The 17,202-nt window shown below is 38.5% G+C and overlaps 1 long non-coding RNA gene across 1 annotated transcript in view; it reads left to right on the forward strand.

Annotated features, from left to right (window-relative positions):
* The window catches only part of LOC112406360 (uncharacterized), a 223,409-nt gene that overhangs the window by 150 nt on the left and 206,057 nt on the right, over window positions 1–17,202 (forward strand). The window lies entirely within an intron of this gene.

A 17,202-nucleotide genomic window follows, 5' to 3' on the forward strand; every position in this document is an offset into this window, starting at 1 on the left:
TCCCAGAGACGTGAAGTTAGTTGAGAGGCTGGTCATCTCCACTGAGCCTTGTGAATTGGAGTTGGGGTTTCTCTGATGGTTCTTTCAATCACTCAAGGGGCTGAGGGTTGTAATCTATGAGTGTGATGCTAGGAATATCTCTAGTCATCACAGAAAACAGTATTTTCCCCCTTTATTTTCATGAAATGGTCAACTTAAACATGCTGATAAAAGTATTTCAGGAAGTGCTGATGTCAGAGGGGAATGTTCTGCCTGGATGCTATTGCCTGAGTAACCCTGTAAGCCTCTGCTCACTGACTCATCTCTGTTCAGCTTTTCCTAACACCCACCTTGTCCTTTGGAGTTAGTTATGCCCTCCTCTGTGCTCCAGAAGCACTTACCATGTTGAACACTAACTCTGTTTTTTATCTTTCTCCTATTGGATTGTGAGCTGCTTGAGATCAGAGACTTTTGTTTTATTTATATTTGTATAAATTATAAATATGTGGGAGTGCCTAGCAGTGCTTAACACATAGTTGGTATCAATAAGTGAACGTTCCAGAGCAACCTTTTGATATAGGTTATAATTTACTTATAAAGGAAAGGGCTTACCATAGAAAATTTGGAAAATGTAGATAAAAAGAATAAAATAACTTACTGTCCTATGACTTACTGTCCTATACTCATATCAATGTAAACATCGATATGTATCCTGCCAAGCTTTATTCCAGGTTTGTGACTGTAAATTGAAAAGAAAAAGAAAAAGAAAAAATAACATTATATAATACATACTCTCTTATAAGCTGCTTAAAATGCCATTATATTGTGAATATTTTTCCATACCACATACTCTTCTACTTACAGTGTTCTTAATGATTATTGAGTTCCTTTGTATGAATGTACTATAACTTACGTGACCATTCTTCTATTTTTGGAAATTGAAGTGAGTTCCAATATTTCCCATGGATAAAGACTACTACAGTGAGCACTCTATGTGCATCCCTAGTGACTTCCTTAGGATAAATTCTTGGTAGTGGAATTGCAGACAAAAATACCCAAATTGCAGATAAATACCCCGGAGTGGGATTGCTGGAATACATAGGATAGTTCTATTACTAATTTTTTGAGGAACCTCCATCCTGTTTTCTATAATGGCTGCATTCCTATTAACATTCCCATCAACAGTGCATAAACATTCCCTTTTCTCCACCTCCTTGCCAATGCTTGCTATTTCTTGTCTTTTTGGTCATAGCTATTCTAACACTATGCATGTCAGGCACTATCCCATTGTGGTTTTGGTTTCCATTGCTGATGGTTAATAATGTTGAGCATCTTTTTATGACCCTGTTGGCAATCTGTGTGTCGTCTTTGGAAAAATGGCTATTCAGGTCTTTTGCCCATTTTTAAATTGGATTGTTTGTTTTTTTAGCTTTGAGTTTTATGAGTTCTTTATATATTTGGAGATTAACCTCTTATCAGATTTGCAAATATATTATCCTATTCAGTAGGTTGCCTTTTCATTTCGTTGATGTTTCCTTTGCTGTGCAGAAGCTTTTTATTTAGATATAGTCCTACTTATTTATTTTTGCTTTTTTTTTTTTTGCTTTTGGTGTCAGATTTAAAAAATCATTGCCAAGTCCAGCATCAGGAGCTTACTGTTTGTTTTCTTCTAGGAGACTTATGATTTCAGGTCTTACATTCAAATCTTTTATTTATTTTGAGTTATTTTTTGTTTATAATAAAATGTATAAGATAGTGGTTGAGTTTCATTCTTTTACATGTGGCTGTCCAGTTTTTCCAGCACCATTTATTGAAGAGACTGTCCTTTCCCCATAGTATGTTCTTGCCTCCTTTGTTGTTTTTATGCCAGTACCATAATGTTTTGTAATAAGTACCATAATATAGCTTTGTAATACAGTTTGAAATCAGGGTGCATAATGTCTCCAGATATTTTCTTCTTAAGATTGCTTTGGCTCTTTGGGGTTTTTTTGTGGTTCCATACAAATTTTAGAATTACTTGTTCTATTCCTTTGAAAAATGCCATTGGAATTTTGATAGGGATCAAATTGAATCTGTAGAGTACTTTAGGTAGTATGGATCATTTTAACAATATTGATTCTTCCAATCTATGAGGACAGAATATCTTTCCATTTATTTATGGCCTCTTCAGTTTCTTTTGTTAATGTCATAGTTTTCAGTATACAGATCTTTCACCTCCTTGGTTAAATTTATTCCTAGGTATTTTATTCTTTTTGATGCAATTGTACATGGGATTGTTTTCTTTATTTCTCTTTCTGAGAGTTTGTTATTAGTTTATAGAAATGCAACAGATTTCTGTGTATTGATTTGTATCCTGCAACTTTACTGAATTTATTTATTCTAAAAGTTTTTTGATGGAGTCTTTAAGGTTTTCTATATATATAATATCATGTCATCTGCAAATCGTGATAGTTTTACTACTTCCTTTCCAATTTCAATGCCATTTCTTCCTCCCTTCCTTCCTTCGTTCCTTCGTTCCTTTTGTCTGAATATTCTGGCTAGGACTTACTATGTTGAATGGAAGTTGCAAGAGTGGGCATCCTTGTCTTGTTCCTGATCTTAGGGGAAAGGCTTCAGCTTTTTACTGATGAGTATGATGTTAGCATTGGGTTTATCATATGTGGCCTTTATTATGTTGAAATACATTCCCTCTATCCCACTTTGTTGAGAGTTTTTATCATAAATGGATGATGAATTTTGTCATATGCTTTTCCTGCATCTATTGAGATGATCATATGATTTTTATCCTACATTTTGTCAGTGTGTGGTACATCATGTTGACTGATTTGTGGGTATTGAACCATCCTTGGATCCCTGGAATCAGTCACACTTGGTCATGAAGTATGATCCTTTTAATGTATTGTTGAATTCAGTTTGCTAATATTGAATATTTTGTTGAGGATTTTTGCATCTTTGTTCAACAGGGATATTGGCCTGTAATTTTCTTTTCTTGTGACATCCTTGTCTGGTTTTGTTATCAGGGTAATGCTGGGGGGTACATGCATTTTAAAGGTATTTGGATTGCATTACAAAATTATAATAACTTACATTTTTATCAGTAGCATATGACAATTTCCCTTTCTCTGAATGCTTGCTATCACCAGGTGTTGTTATATATACATGTAAAAAATTGTCAATTTAAAGGTCTAAAAACCACATAAAAATCAAGATGACAAAATGCTGTATCACTGAAATCACCCACAAAGGCTGAGCATTGCTGGAACCCATGAGTGTATCTGGGGGTAACAGGGGTCAGCTTAAAATCTGCTGCTGGTATAGCTACTGGCAACAAAGAAGAAGGGTTTTCTAGTCAAGGGCTGATGTAGCAGGGGAAGAGAGGTTTGGGGGAGAAGGAGAAGACAGGGGACACCTCTGGGAAGTCTAGAACCTAAACAGGCCAGGTGGTGACCATTGTAATGGCCATCTCGGAGCCCAAGGAAGAGATGCTGAGTCAGTTCAGAGAACAGTCTGGGCCAGAACTGAGGAACCAAAGAAAAGACATGTTATGCCAAATACTGAGAAGTCAGGAGGAAGACTGGAAACATATGAAAGGATTTTAAGCCTGGGAGAGGAGGTTTTAGAAGCCCACACTTGAGCTGAAAGTATAAGTTGGATCAGGATTCATGAGCAGGTGGAATGTTGATGTTGTTCTGGAGACAAGGGAGAGATGACTTTTCAGAATCAGTCAGAGCTGGCTTAGAGTTTTGGCGTTGCCACCCACTGGGTGACTTTGAGCATGGCATTGAGGCTCAGGGGTCTCAAGTTTCCCCTCTGTTTTAAAAAAGGAGGACTTAACAGTATGTTTAAAATGATCTCTAAGAGTCCCTCCAGCCCAGAAATTCTCTGCCTCTATCTCAAATGAAAATATTGTCAGGGCAGAGGGGTGGGGTGTGGTGGTGAGAACATTGTGCAACCATGGATTTAGCTTATATTTAGATTTATGCTTTGGGGTTATTACTTCTGACAACAAATCATCACCCAGAAGTCCACTAATATATTGAAATAACTACTCTGTTTTGAAATTCTAAACTGTGATGCCACTTCAGTTTACTTGAATGAACAGTGGTGATATAATCAGCTGCAAATATTTCTTTTCTACCCAAGACATCTGTCATGTTTGACTCCTAACAGTAATCCATAAATGTAGAAAGCTGTGCTGTTAAGCATTTTCATTTCTCTGTCACTAATGAGAACTTTGAGTTGAAGGGACTGGAAATCTGAGGAAAGTATGGGACCAAAACCCCAGCAAATGTAAAGCGACAACTGCTTAATCTGAAGTGATGGTTTTCCGTGTTTGGCTTTTCCAGCACTGCAAGTTGGCATGTTTGCCACTGGAAAGTTAAAAATGCCTGCAAAAACAAATGCCCAGTTTTCAAATATCTGGTCTGTATCATTTATTTTTAATACTAAATGTGACATAGTGTAATGTTCTATCGATTAAATTAAACTGCATGGGTGAGGGAGATAAAATTTCAATCGAATACTTAGATGAAAAATGAGCTGCTTGTCGCAGGGTTTTCCTGGCAATCATCTAACATCCTGATAGATACTGGCTGGCTTCACTTAAACAGCTGGAACCTTGCAGCCATCAGGCTATGTCTGTATGAGGGGCACCCCCCACTCAGGGAAAAAAGTCTTGGGCCTTTAAAGAAGAGGGAAAGAATTGCTTGGCTAGTTGGGAGCTTTAATAATTGTTTTCTTTCCCCCCATGTGATTGACATCTTTTTGGAAATTTTGCATGCTTTTTTTGTGAGGTCATTATGATATGCTGCAGAGCTACAATGTATGTTTAGAAGAGGCATTTTGCACTCAATTCTTCTACCACCAACTGCCTAGGAAACAAGGAAGCCTATTCATATTGCTATCTGCTATTTAAATAATGTTAATGTGTTTGGGGCTGGTATCATCCAAATATGATGCTGTGGGAAGGTGTTAACAAAATTTAAGATCCTAAGGAGACCTTTCTGGTGGGATAGCAGCAGTTCAAAGGGGAATTATACTTTCTGTGTTAGTGTAATTTATTTTGTTCTTTGTCCCAAGAATGTGGCATAAGAATAATGTTTTTCACAGACCTAGATTTCTGCACAAGGAGGGGTGGGGTAGGGTGAGAACCTCCTTAGTAACTCTTAGCTCAGAAATTCTTCCTTCTTGGAAACTTAGGACAAAATGAATAAAGTTCCTCTGGAACGTGATGACACCTGGGAGGCAGAGACTTTGAGAGAAATAGTATGAGGCCATTCTGGGTCCAGCAGTTATGGTCAATTGAACTAGAATATTATAACCAGTGAGGTCTCTGACTTTGTAGCAATGCAGTTAGGGTGCAGTCCCTAGAGAATGCCCACGGCCTACTGCCTATCCTTTAGGGATAGATGGTCAAAAATGAAATGCAGCCTGGAGAATCCAAACAAAGAGCATCATGGGAAGGGAGCATGGTCAGCAAAGCCAAGTGATGGTGCATGTCTCTGGAGGCAGAGCCTGGCACAGGGGGATGAATGCATGAAGTACAGGAGACAATCAGAGGAGACATGAGTTTCCCTGGGAGGACAGTAAGGAGGGCCCTTTCAGCTGTGTAAAGCAATGCGTGAAGTGCGAAGTCAGAAAGACAAAGATAGACTGAATATACAAAAGTATAACCAGTAAAGAGCAATGGTAGTGGTAGGAACAACTAGAGCAGTCAGATATATGCATTGGAAACTGAGCTTAAATAAATTCAGGAGTAAACCATGATAAACTTGGACTCCAAAGAAAAGATGATGGAAAGAGAGAAACACAGAATACAGTATGATACAGTTGTATAGAGAATACCATGCAGTCATTTAAAAGAAGATATATATGATAAACAAAATGAAAAGATAACCTGTGAACTGGGAGGAAATATTTGTAAACAATGTGACCAACATGGGCTTAGTTTCCAAAATATACAAGCAGCGCATAAAACTCAATATATATATATGAATAAAAAACCCAATCAAAAAATGGACAGAAGAGCTAAATAGACCTAAATTTCTCCAAAGAAAACATACAGTTGGCCAACAGACACATGAAAAGATGCTCAACATCACTAATTATTAGAGAAATGCAAATCAAGACTACAATGAGGTATCACCTCATACCAGTCAGAATGGCCATCATCAAAAAGTCTATAAATAATCAATGCTGGAGCGGGTGTAAGAAATGGGAACCCTCTTACACTGTTGGTGGGAATGTAATTGGTACGGCCACTATGGAGAACAGTGTGGAGGTTCCTCAAAAAACTAAAACTAGAGCTACCATATGATTGAGCAATCCCACTCCTGGGCATATACCCAGAGAGAACTCTAACTTGGAAAGATACATGCACCTTAGTGTTAATAGCAGCACTATTTACAATAGCCAAGACTTGGAAACAAACTAAATGTCTATTGACAGATGAATAAAGAAGATATGCTATATATATATATATATGTGTGCGTGTGTGTATATATATATATATTATATATGTGTGTGTGTGTGTGTGTGTGTGTGTATATATATACACACACAGACACACACAATGAAATATTACTCAGGCATAAAAAAATGAAATAATACCATTTACAGCAACATAGATGGACCTAGAGATTATCATACTAAGTGAAACAAGTCAAACACAAATATATGATATCACTTATATGTGGAATCTTAAAAAATGATACAAATGAACTTATTTACAAAATAGTAACAGACTCACAGGCACAGAAAACAAATTTATGGTTGCCAAAAGGGAAAGGTTGGGGGGGGCAGAGGAGGAATAAATTAGGAATTTGGGATTAGCAGATACACACTACTATATATAAAATAGATAAAAAACAAGGACCTACTGTATAGCATAGGGAATTATATTCAATATCTTGTAATAACCTATAATGGAAAATAATCTGAAAAAGAAATATATATAATGTGTATATATATACATATACATATATATGTGTATATATATACACACATATATATGTATATATGTATAACTGAATCACTTTGCTGTACACCTGAAACTAACAAAACTTGTAAATCAACTATACTTCAATTAAAAAAAACAAGATAACAGCAAAAAAAAAATGTTTTCATATAAATGTCAGACATCTCAGTTGAAAACATGTTGCAGATGGTATACTATGATCAATTTGTGAAAATATGTATATAAGTTTGTGTATATGTGTGTATGAATACGTGTGTGATTGATTGTATGCATTTATGTGTGTAATATTTTTCTATGCATATATATTTTTAAGTGATATAGGGAACATTTTTGAAGTTTCCACAAACCTACTGATAGTGATTTCCTCTAGGAAGCAGATCAGGGAAGGTCAAGCTGGGGCTGGGGAAAGGATAGGAAAGAATAAGAAAATGTTGCTTTTAACTTTATCTCCTTATATTGTTTGCATTTTTTTTTACCATTAGCATGTATTACTTTAGTAGTGATAACAATATTAATGGTGATGATAATGGCAACAATAAATTACAAAGAAAGAGAACTATATAGAATGTAAGTTGAAATTGTTTCTAGTCTAGTCAAAGGAAACTAGAAGAATTTAACAATTGCTTAGTGACAAGTAATTCATCTAACTGGGTGTTACTCATTAGAAAGTGCTAGAGAGTAGACCAAATTATGTTTTGAGGGTACTTGGAAATCATATTCAGTGTTTTCATCTGTCAGTAAATTTTTTTTCTTTTTCCCAAAGTCCTGACTGGACCTCAGATGCCACCGGGGAAATACTTTGGCAGAGTCGACCCTGGACAGCCTCGCTGCATCAATGCATGTGTCCAGATAGGGCCTCGTTGATTCTGGCTGGGGTGTTTGTAGTCACATAGATTCCAGCCACACAGCTGGTGCCTGAGCAGGGTCTATCTCTGGTCTGGCTCTCCAGTTAAGTCAGTACTATATAGGGGAGAGGGGGTGCTACCAGCTCAGCAGATCACTGAAATGGGACGTGAACACAATGGAACTCTGTGGCTGGCCTCTTATCCTTTTGATGCAGGAATATCTCATAGATACATCAATGGACTTGAGTCTCCCCTTCAAGTGTGGGAGCACATGAACTACTTACATAGCTTCTTCAGCAGGAAGGAGGGAGGCACTTCTTAAAAACTATTCCTGAATGTCTTCCTCTTGTGATTAGAAGGGAGGAGGCTGGCTGGGGATGGAGGCGGATAACATTCTTCAGCTTCTGGCTGGGCTGCTAGCCCAAAAATCTTTTTTTTTTTTTTTTCTCCTGCACCATATGGATACAGGAAAAATATAAAGGATATTTATATTGCCCTTGAGGAATTTATAATCTGGTTGGGGGGCAGCCAAACTGCTGCTGGGTAGGCTTGGATCAGCTGCACCATGAGCTGGTGTGATGCAGCTTGTGCTGTCCCAGCAGGCCCCAAACTGTTCCCCTTTCTAGAGGTCCAGGCCTGAGCCAGGCCATAGGTCAGTGGGCTGCAGTGAGAGGCACTATCCTCATTTCTTTTGTTTTGTACATAGCATTGGTTTTGGCCACCAGTTACAGGAATTTCTCAAACTAAAAGCTTCTGGTGAACTGTCTCTGGTTCGTTAGCAAACCACATCATTACTAAATGGTTGTTTTTCTTGTCAGGGAAAATACAGAGAGATATAAACATATAAACAAATACACACACACATATGCATGTACACACTAGCGACTATAAAGTCGATCCCTTTGGGGGTCCTAGCATTTTAGAATTGGAAAAGACTGTAGAAATCATCAGGTTAAGCCCTGTCATTTTAGCTTCAGGATGAGAAGCAAAGGCATGCATTCTGTTGACGATGGACATTTAGTAAATAGGTTGTATTTTCTAATTCCTAAAACAGTATTCTTTCCCATTGTGGAATTTGGGAATGCCTGCTAATGTGGACTAAGTTCTTGTTATTTCAGTGTATTTCCAATGAGAAGAGATGAATTTCCAAGTGATATCTCTATTTTTACTTGTGTGACTACCTAATGTCCACATGAGCAGTTGGCAAAAGAAACTTAACCTCATCTGTGTTTTCATGTCTGTCAGGTATGAGAACAGAGATAAGATCGGCTAGACCAGGGATGGGGAAGGAGAAGGGCCTGGATCTGGAGATTAGATGACCAGTCAGAACAAGTTAGGGACTGGCATAGGCTTATAATTGGGAAAGAGGCAGATAACAGTAAGTGGAGGGGGAAGAGGGCAGGTGTTGAGGCCCAAGAGGTCTGACAGAGAGGCAGCAGGGAGCAGGGATCTGTTGTGAAGACAACCAGCAAGACTCCAGTTCAAAAGGAACTGTGCCTAAGACAGGGACTCAGCAATGGGGAATGAGGCCCAGATCCTAAAGTGGTTGGTGACATCAGGGCTTAGTTATAAGAGGTAAAACAAGCATAGAGGCCTACCTGCATCAACAGTAAGACTGACTTGACGTGGAATCTAGAATCCGTCAGCCTAAGATTCTTTAATTTCCTTCAGGCTGTTAAAAAATTCTGGTCTGAGGTTTAAATTAGCAGGGGATTCCAGGCTGGTCAGTGTAGGAGGCAGTGGGGGTAATGCCCAGAATTTGGAAATGGGTAAATTAAGGCAACCTGACAGTTCAATAAAGAAGGGACTAGAGGAGAGCAGGTCCAAGGTCAGCAAGACTTGACTTTGCAACCTGGTTCTCTAACTTAAAAATTTTCTTTAAAAAGTTATTAATTTGAATGGTTATTGGTCAGTGTATAGAAAATAGAACAGACTTTGGAGGTCAGTAAGATTTTCATTAAGTGCTATAAGAAGTCAGAGTGCTTAACTTGGTGGGGGGATTGGTGAAGGCATCTCAAAAAAAAGGCAAATTCCAAACAGGGACCCAAAGGGCTTGTTAGGAGTTGGGGAGGGTGTTGTGGAGAGATAAGAATGAAGGAATTTCAATGAGAAGGCTGAGCAGGGAGGTGGGGGTGTTTGTAACCCCTTCTTGGGGAGTGACCTCTGGTGGTTTACCCAATGAAGGGGGAAAGGGACTATGTTTTCTCAGGCTATTTTCAAATCCTTGGAAGCCCAGAGATTTGGCCTTTGCTTCTTTCTACCTAACACTTTTCTTCATCGCTGAAGAATACATCAGCATTTATTAGATAAAATAGGTGACAGTCTGGTTGCTTAGTATGTAGAAAATACATGTTTTTTTTTCTCCTTGAATCAGGAAAAAAACTGAAATGAAGGATCTAGGAGGGACTTAGAAAAAGGGGTTTCTTTTCCATGACTTTGGAGTTTATGAAGTCTGTGAGTGGTTCATTGTCAATTCATGCTCTTTGCTTAAAGAGGTGAGTTGGTGAAGGATATAGGATGGAAACATAGGTAAAGAAAAATCAGCAAACGCCTGAAAGTAAATCTCACCACGTCCATAGCTAGGAAGGTCTTGAAACTGTATCAGAACATGTACATGTTTGTATTCGGCTCAGCACACTTTCAATTATTAGTACTCACATACAGATTGTGTTGTATGATACAGCCGGATGGTAGAGAGATGCTGATTGGCCCTAGAGAATCAATCACCTGAGGAAGATCACAGGATGAGCTTTCCTTGTCATGGAGCTGGGTGGTAAAGAATGCTACACCTTTTTTTTTTTTTGGAACTACATTGACAGATATCCCCTCAAATACATTAACATTCCCCTCTCTGACTCATCTGATGGGAACAATCAGTTCACAAACCAATGTGTGGGCTAACCCACATGGCCAAAAATTACAGAGAATATCTTTTTTCCCCATACGCTAACAAGTGATGGGGAGAAGGGAGTCATTCCACCTACCCCACCCCCTGCCTTTTAGACATCAATTGCCCAACATTCATTGATGTTCTGGTAATCATAAATGTGCTACGTATGTACTGAAATAGTAGCAGGTAGAGAACAGGGACAGAGCGGCTAGGAAGAGGAAAGGAGTGGGGAGACATTTCATTATTCAACGTATTTTGCCAAAGATCACAGAATAAGTCAAAGCAGAATATTTTCTATCACAGAGACAATTATTGGACACCTTGCATTCAATACAAAATAGAAAAAAAGTTAAGATTTTGAACACATTTGCACAAGGATAAGTGTTGAAATGGTGAATTATTTATTCACATCTACCTATCTGTCCCTTTCCATGAAGAGCATTTTGGAGCCCATTAGAGATTATTTCTCTGTATCATAAGAAATTCACCAGGTAAAGACAGTAAGTCTGGGCCAACTTGTATCGTTAACTAGGGAAGAAATAATGTTTATACAAGGATTTAATTTATTATAAATCTTTTGCTTTACAGCTTTTATTAACTATTATTGTCCAACAAAACAAATCAATTGGCTTTAGCTGTAGGTGGCTTGTTTACCAACTGCCTCTTTCTTCTTGTGATTTAAGAGACAAATGTAACTTAAAATGAGGATTAGAAATAACTGCCCTGAAATCCATGTAATTCTGGCTTTGCTTCTGGTAAAGGTTATTGTATAATTAGCTGATTCATAATGCACTGTAAGTATCATATGGAAAAATAGAACCCTTTGGAAACAAATGACAGATGATGTACAAATAGATAGCCTAGCAATGTAAACATTAGTAGGGGGAATTCATTAAGTGTCTGCTAAAAGCATTTGATTTAATTTTGCCTATCTTTTATCAGACTTTTTTCATGTGTAAACCAAAATGACAAATGATAATTATCTTGAAGGCATGTGGCATGATAAATCTGAAAATACATGACGTGTTTTCTCATTTTTTTACAGAATCTTTTTTTTTGGTTAGTTTGTTGTATTATAAAAAGGTATGATTTTTTTCACCCATAGTTTATCTCCTGGGAAGCACCGTAATTAAGGTCTCAAGAATTAAATAGGCTGACACAATCATCAAATGACAATGAGCCATTCATGGTATTGGGACATCAATCTAATAACATAAAAACTATTGGTTTTGAAAATCTTCCTCTCTTTCAATATAATCGTCATTTCCACTTGTATAAAACTGAGGTTAATTTACGATGTGTTTATTTCTAGCCAATCCTGCTAATGTTCCAGGACTGTCCATATTCTGTATCATTTGATATGTATTGTCATAAAGCTTTTATATTTTTCAAACACTTCAGGAATCTTATGCATTGAGTTTGTTATTAAACAACATTGTGCCACTTTATGGGATCCTATTTAAAGAAAGTTAGTAGCTAGGGAAAGAGATGAGAAACATTTATAATTTGACCCCAACTAAACTCAAGGGCAATATGGGACTTAGTAAAGAGAATTTATAAATTTCTCAGGTGCTCTTCATAGAAAATAAAGCCAAAATACAAGAATACAAAAAGAAAACCTAAGATGAAAACAAACCAAATAAAAATTTTACTTGGTAATCACTTAGTACCAGTTACTGGGTTTTATGAGTATGAAATTCTAGACAAGGTGTCATGTTCTGGAACAACCCTTCCCATATTTCACAGTCATTTAAAGCCTAGCTCAAATGTCCCTTTCTCATCTCCAAGGCAGAATTAGGGACATCTTTGCCCATAATATCGTAGAATTTTGTTCATAATGTTTTTTCTTGCATGGTCATTTGGCTAGTTTTGTATATGATTGTCATCCACTTGGACTGGAATCCATGAAGAACAAGGACTTTGCTTTACCTATCCTTGGTTTTCCAGCATCTAAGACCTGGTGCATGGAAAGACCTCAAACATCATTTTTGAAATAACAGTTTTTGCAACTTCAGGTCTTATGCAATGATGACACAGTTCTTAATAACATGAGAAGGGAAAGATCTAATTGGATCATTCCTTCCCAGTAACTCCCTAAATGGTTTAGTGGCAGGATGGCTGTGTGTACATAGCAGAAATGGAGTAGAGATTTGTCATTAACTTAGTGTTTTATAAATAATGCAAACCAAGGAATTTACACAATACAGATATGTGAAGCCTTTTCCATTTGAGCCTTTCCAGGATCAAAAAGATTTGTGTAAGATGAATTTTTTTTTTTTTACTGGAAATCCCTCTGTTTCCCCAATGTTTCAGCTACCTTTTTTTGAAGCAGTTGTAGTTGGTGTCTTCCCTGAGAAAAGGTAAGCTGGACCCTCTTTCAAGTTGGGCCTCAGCACAAGCTGTGTAGGCAGTCACTATTGTGGTAAACAGTCTGAGAAATATCAAAATACTCTTGTCCCAGAATATTTCCTGGAACTCATCCGATGACATGCTCCTCTCTGAGGATAGAAATAGCAAGTTTTTGGATATTTTTTTTTTTTTTTTTCTTTTTTGCGGTAGGGCCTCCCACTGTTGCGGCCTCTCCCGTTGCGGAGCACAGGCTCCGGACGCACAGGCTCAGCGGCCATGGCTCACGGGCCCAGCCGCTCCGCGGCATGTGGGATCTTCCCAGACCGGGGCACGAACCTGTGTCCCCTGCATCGGCAGGCGGACTCCCAACCACTGCGCCACTAGGGAAGCCCTTTTGGATATTTTTTACTGGTCTTCAGAGTTGGTTCCCCAGCACTTGCTTGGCTCTAGTTTCTGGGTATGGCCCCTTCTGGCAGAAGATTCAATCACTGATCTGAAAGCACCCATCTGACCTTGGAGACTCTCTGTTCATCTGATCTTAACTTTAGACTTCTAAGAAGGAAGGTCTCTTGTTCACGCTTGGCCACTATCACCTGTCACCTGGGGGTGGGAGTGCACACTCTACTTCCTCCCAGTGCTGTGTCTTCCTGTCATTTTCCCCTCGGTTTGCCTCACTCTTTAAACTACTTGTTGGGCTCCTACAGGCATCTGGGTTAGTACTCTGTGTGTTGTATCTCTGACTTGTAAATCTGTTCTTTAGGACAGTCATGCTTTCCATATTGTGGTTGCTGCCATTCATAAAATAATATTTAGACCCGAAATGGTCTTACTGAAAGTGAGATAATCAACTGTTATGTTCATAGTTAAGCTTAACAGGAAAAGTATATTCTTTTAATGTTTTTCTTTTATTGAAGGAATAGTCAAGATAAAGATGAAGCTACAGTTGGCAACTGTACGTGAAGATTATGCGGTTTCCGCACAATGTTGGGTGAAGCCAAAACTGCAGATAGAAATAAACACAACAGGTTGGGAAAAGATGGAACTTCACACAGTGTTTGGGGAGGATGTCTGGGGAAATCGTGTCAGTGGCACCCTGGACCTTCTTTTGGTGGCTTTAATTCCCTCAGCCCTGTTCCTGAGCCAGAGAGCATCTTGAATCGATGCCTAGCAGCTCCTTTTCACCCCCTTCTCCAACAAAGAAGATACAGAGGAGAATTAGGAGGGGCATATATGCTGGTTTTCTTTTTCTTTTTAAAATCTCATTGCAATCCTAAAAGGTATGCTTTCTCTCTGTGTGATATACAAATCATTTTGCTCTCTTTTAGGATTGGCCTAATATGAGAAAAAAATTATGGTTCAATATTCTACTTTTTATTTAAGTTGTAATAATTACTCTAGGTAATTAAGGAGAATAGTTAAAAAAAACAGTTTTAAATGGGCATACAGGTCAAAGAGGTGCTTTAGCAATGAAAATGGACAAAATGATTTAACTCTTTGCAAAATCACATTGTGACCTCATTCTTATACATGCCATCAGTAAATTAAATTTGAGATGCATTCTATTTATGACTGATTTGCTCACAAGGGACGCTAGAGCCTTGAAAGAAATTCTGTTTTTTGGTTCCTTTCTTTGCAGTTGAACCAGAGGGGTGAGCACAAGGAGGAGAAAGACAGTTCAGGTGTGGTTTGACGATGTCCTTTTCACTGCCTTGTTCTTACATGTGGCATTTATAAATTATATGAGGAAGGTAATATTTAGACTGATCATTGGAAGACAGATCTCAATGTCCTTAGGAAAGTTTGCTTCTAAAAAACTTTGTAACTTGCCCAAAGAAAAGGTCCAGTAGGCCTTCAGACATCTTGGAGATGAGGAAGTGACCTCTGTGGTTACCAGCATGGGCATAATTTTGATGGGTGAATGTGGTGAATGTTGTCTGGCTTCCAGAAATCCTGGACAGAAGAGGGCAAATGTATTGGGAGAAAAGAGGGTCAAAGCAGTCTTTCTGTTTTTCCTGCCTTTCTTACTAACAGAAATTGGGTGTCTGTTGGGGAGCCCATGCGTCATATTTGTGTGCAAAGATGGTGGTTGAGAAGAATGGGTGGCATCAGGAGTGGGGAGCCTTGAGCCAGGGGAAGTGCTCCAGACAGTATCGGCTGTGTGTCAGCATTGCCTTTTGGTAAATCATGGCATTGCCACAAAAGCATTATGCCGTAAAACCTTGAGAATCCTCAGCTGTGTCAATATATTTTTTATAGTTAGTTTTACAGTTTTTAAAATGAAAAATTTTTCCTGTTGCAAGAACAATTTTATTTTATTCTTTGAATTATAAATGTGAAAGTACAGAAAAAGAAAAAGAAGGCTAAAAACACCTGTAATCCCACTCAGAAGAGTTAAGCACTGTTAACACTTTGGGGTGGATGTATACTTCCCTGCTCCAAGATTGCTTTGTAACATTCTTCATTTAATAATACATTGTGGACATAATTCCTATGGATCAATGCTCATCTAAGTTAGATCTCAGTGCTCTATAGTTTGTTTTTCTTTTTTCTACAGAATTCAGAGAATGTTATCAACACTCTTAGACTTAGACAAGGGTAGGTGGATCTGTGGCCAGGGCGGAAAGTTGGAATAGATGATCATGGATCTATGAAATGTTAGTTTGGTGTTAATTTGAAGGCGGAGATCTTGGCTTTATCTATCCAACCCAAAAACCCTGAGCAAAAAGCAAGCAAACAAACAAACAACAAAAAACCCAGTCCAAAATGGGGATGTTTGGTCTTTATTGTCCTAAATCTTAGCTCTACCAGCTTATATGCTGCATGGTCCTAGGTAAGTTACTCACTCACCTGTTTCCCCATCTGTAAAATGGGAATAATAGTTGCTCAGAGATTTTCTTATAAGAATTAAATAAGATAATCTATGTACAGTGATGAACATTGTTCCTGACACAAAAGTCTTGGTAAACTTTGCATCATTGGCCCTCAGTGTATATTTGCTAAATGACTGAATTACCAATTGATCTCTTAGGTAGCTCAGAATCAGTACCCGTTGTATACTCAAATGAATCTTTCTGTATTCATCTTTGTTTATAAAGTATTGTTTGGAAAGTTGAATTATATGAAATCTTGTTTCTTCATTTTTACCTTCTGTAAATAGACTGTCTGACTATATCTCTTCTCACATGTTCCCTTGGTGTTTGGATATTAATAGTAAAACCAGTGCTAAGTGGTGACTACAGAATGAATAGAAGCAGCCAGCATCTCCATAGAATTTTTTAAAAGATCATCTGATAGCAGTGCTTTTGCCTACCTTTCCCCTGGGAAGAGAACTCAGCCTGAGGAAGGACAGGGCTCTTCTCTGAAGCCCCAGAGACATAACAGCTCAGGCAGAAATAGACACAGGTCTTCTGGTGCAACCTAGTTCCACCATGAAGCAGAACAAAAACACCTTCTTCTAATTTGTTTTCTTTTGAAAGGCAAGAGGGCCGTGTCACCAATGGGGAAAAAGGTCTGTTTCTGTGTTCCGTGAACACAGGAGAAGGCTGCAGTGTTGAAATGATGACAGTGGGAGTTTCTGCATTAAGTTAATAGAGATGATGATGTGCCTAAAACCTGGATGAGGTGTCAGAGTGGGAACAGGTTGGATGATGATGTAATCCAGTTCCTCAGTTTAAAATGAGGAGAGGTGAAGGGATCAATGAGAGGTTAAGGGAGAGGTTAAGGGATCAATCACATGCTGTCAGCAAAGGGCAGTACAATGTGGCAGTGTGGTTGTCGAGGGCACACAGCTAGAAGCCAGGCTCTTGGGACAGGCGAGCCCTGCCATCTGTCAGCTGTGGACCCCTGGGTAGTGACTTACCCTCTTTGTGTCTTGGTTTCCTTCCATGTAAAACAGGGGTAATAGAACTTAATTCACAAGTGTGGAATGAGGATGAAATCACTTAATGTGTGCAAAGCATTTAGAACTTAGGCTGATCCATGGTGATTATTCAGTATGTATTAGCCGTTAGTGGTGGAAGAGGGGAAAGAGCCTGGCATTATTCCCCTCTGAAGGGAGGAGACAGGTTATCACTGGTGCACAGAGAATTGCTGTTTGGGGACTGTATGGCAGTGAGGGGCCAAGGTAGGGTGGGGCTGGGAGGGATGGGCTGGAGGTGGTCCTT

The sequence above is a fragment of the Neophocaena asiaeorientalis genome, unplaced genomic scaffold, assembly GCF_003031525.2.
Source record: "Neophocaena asiaeorientalis asiaeorientalis breed wild unplaced genomic scaffold, Neophocaena_asiaeorientalis_V1.1 scaffold188, whole genome shotgun sequence".
NCBI lineage: Eukaryota > Metazoa > Chordata > Mammalia > Artiodactyla > Phocoenidae > Neophocaena > Neophocaena asiaeorientalis.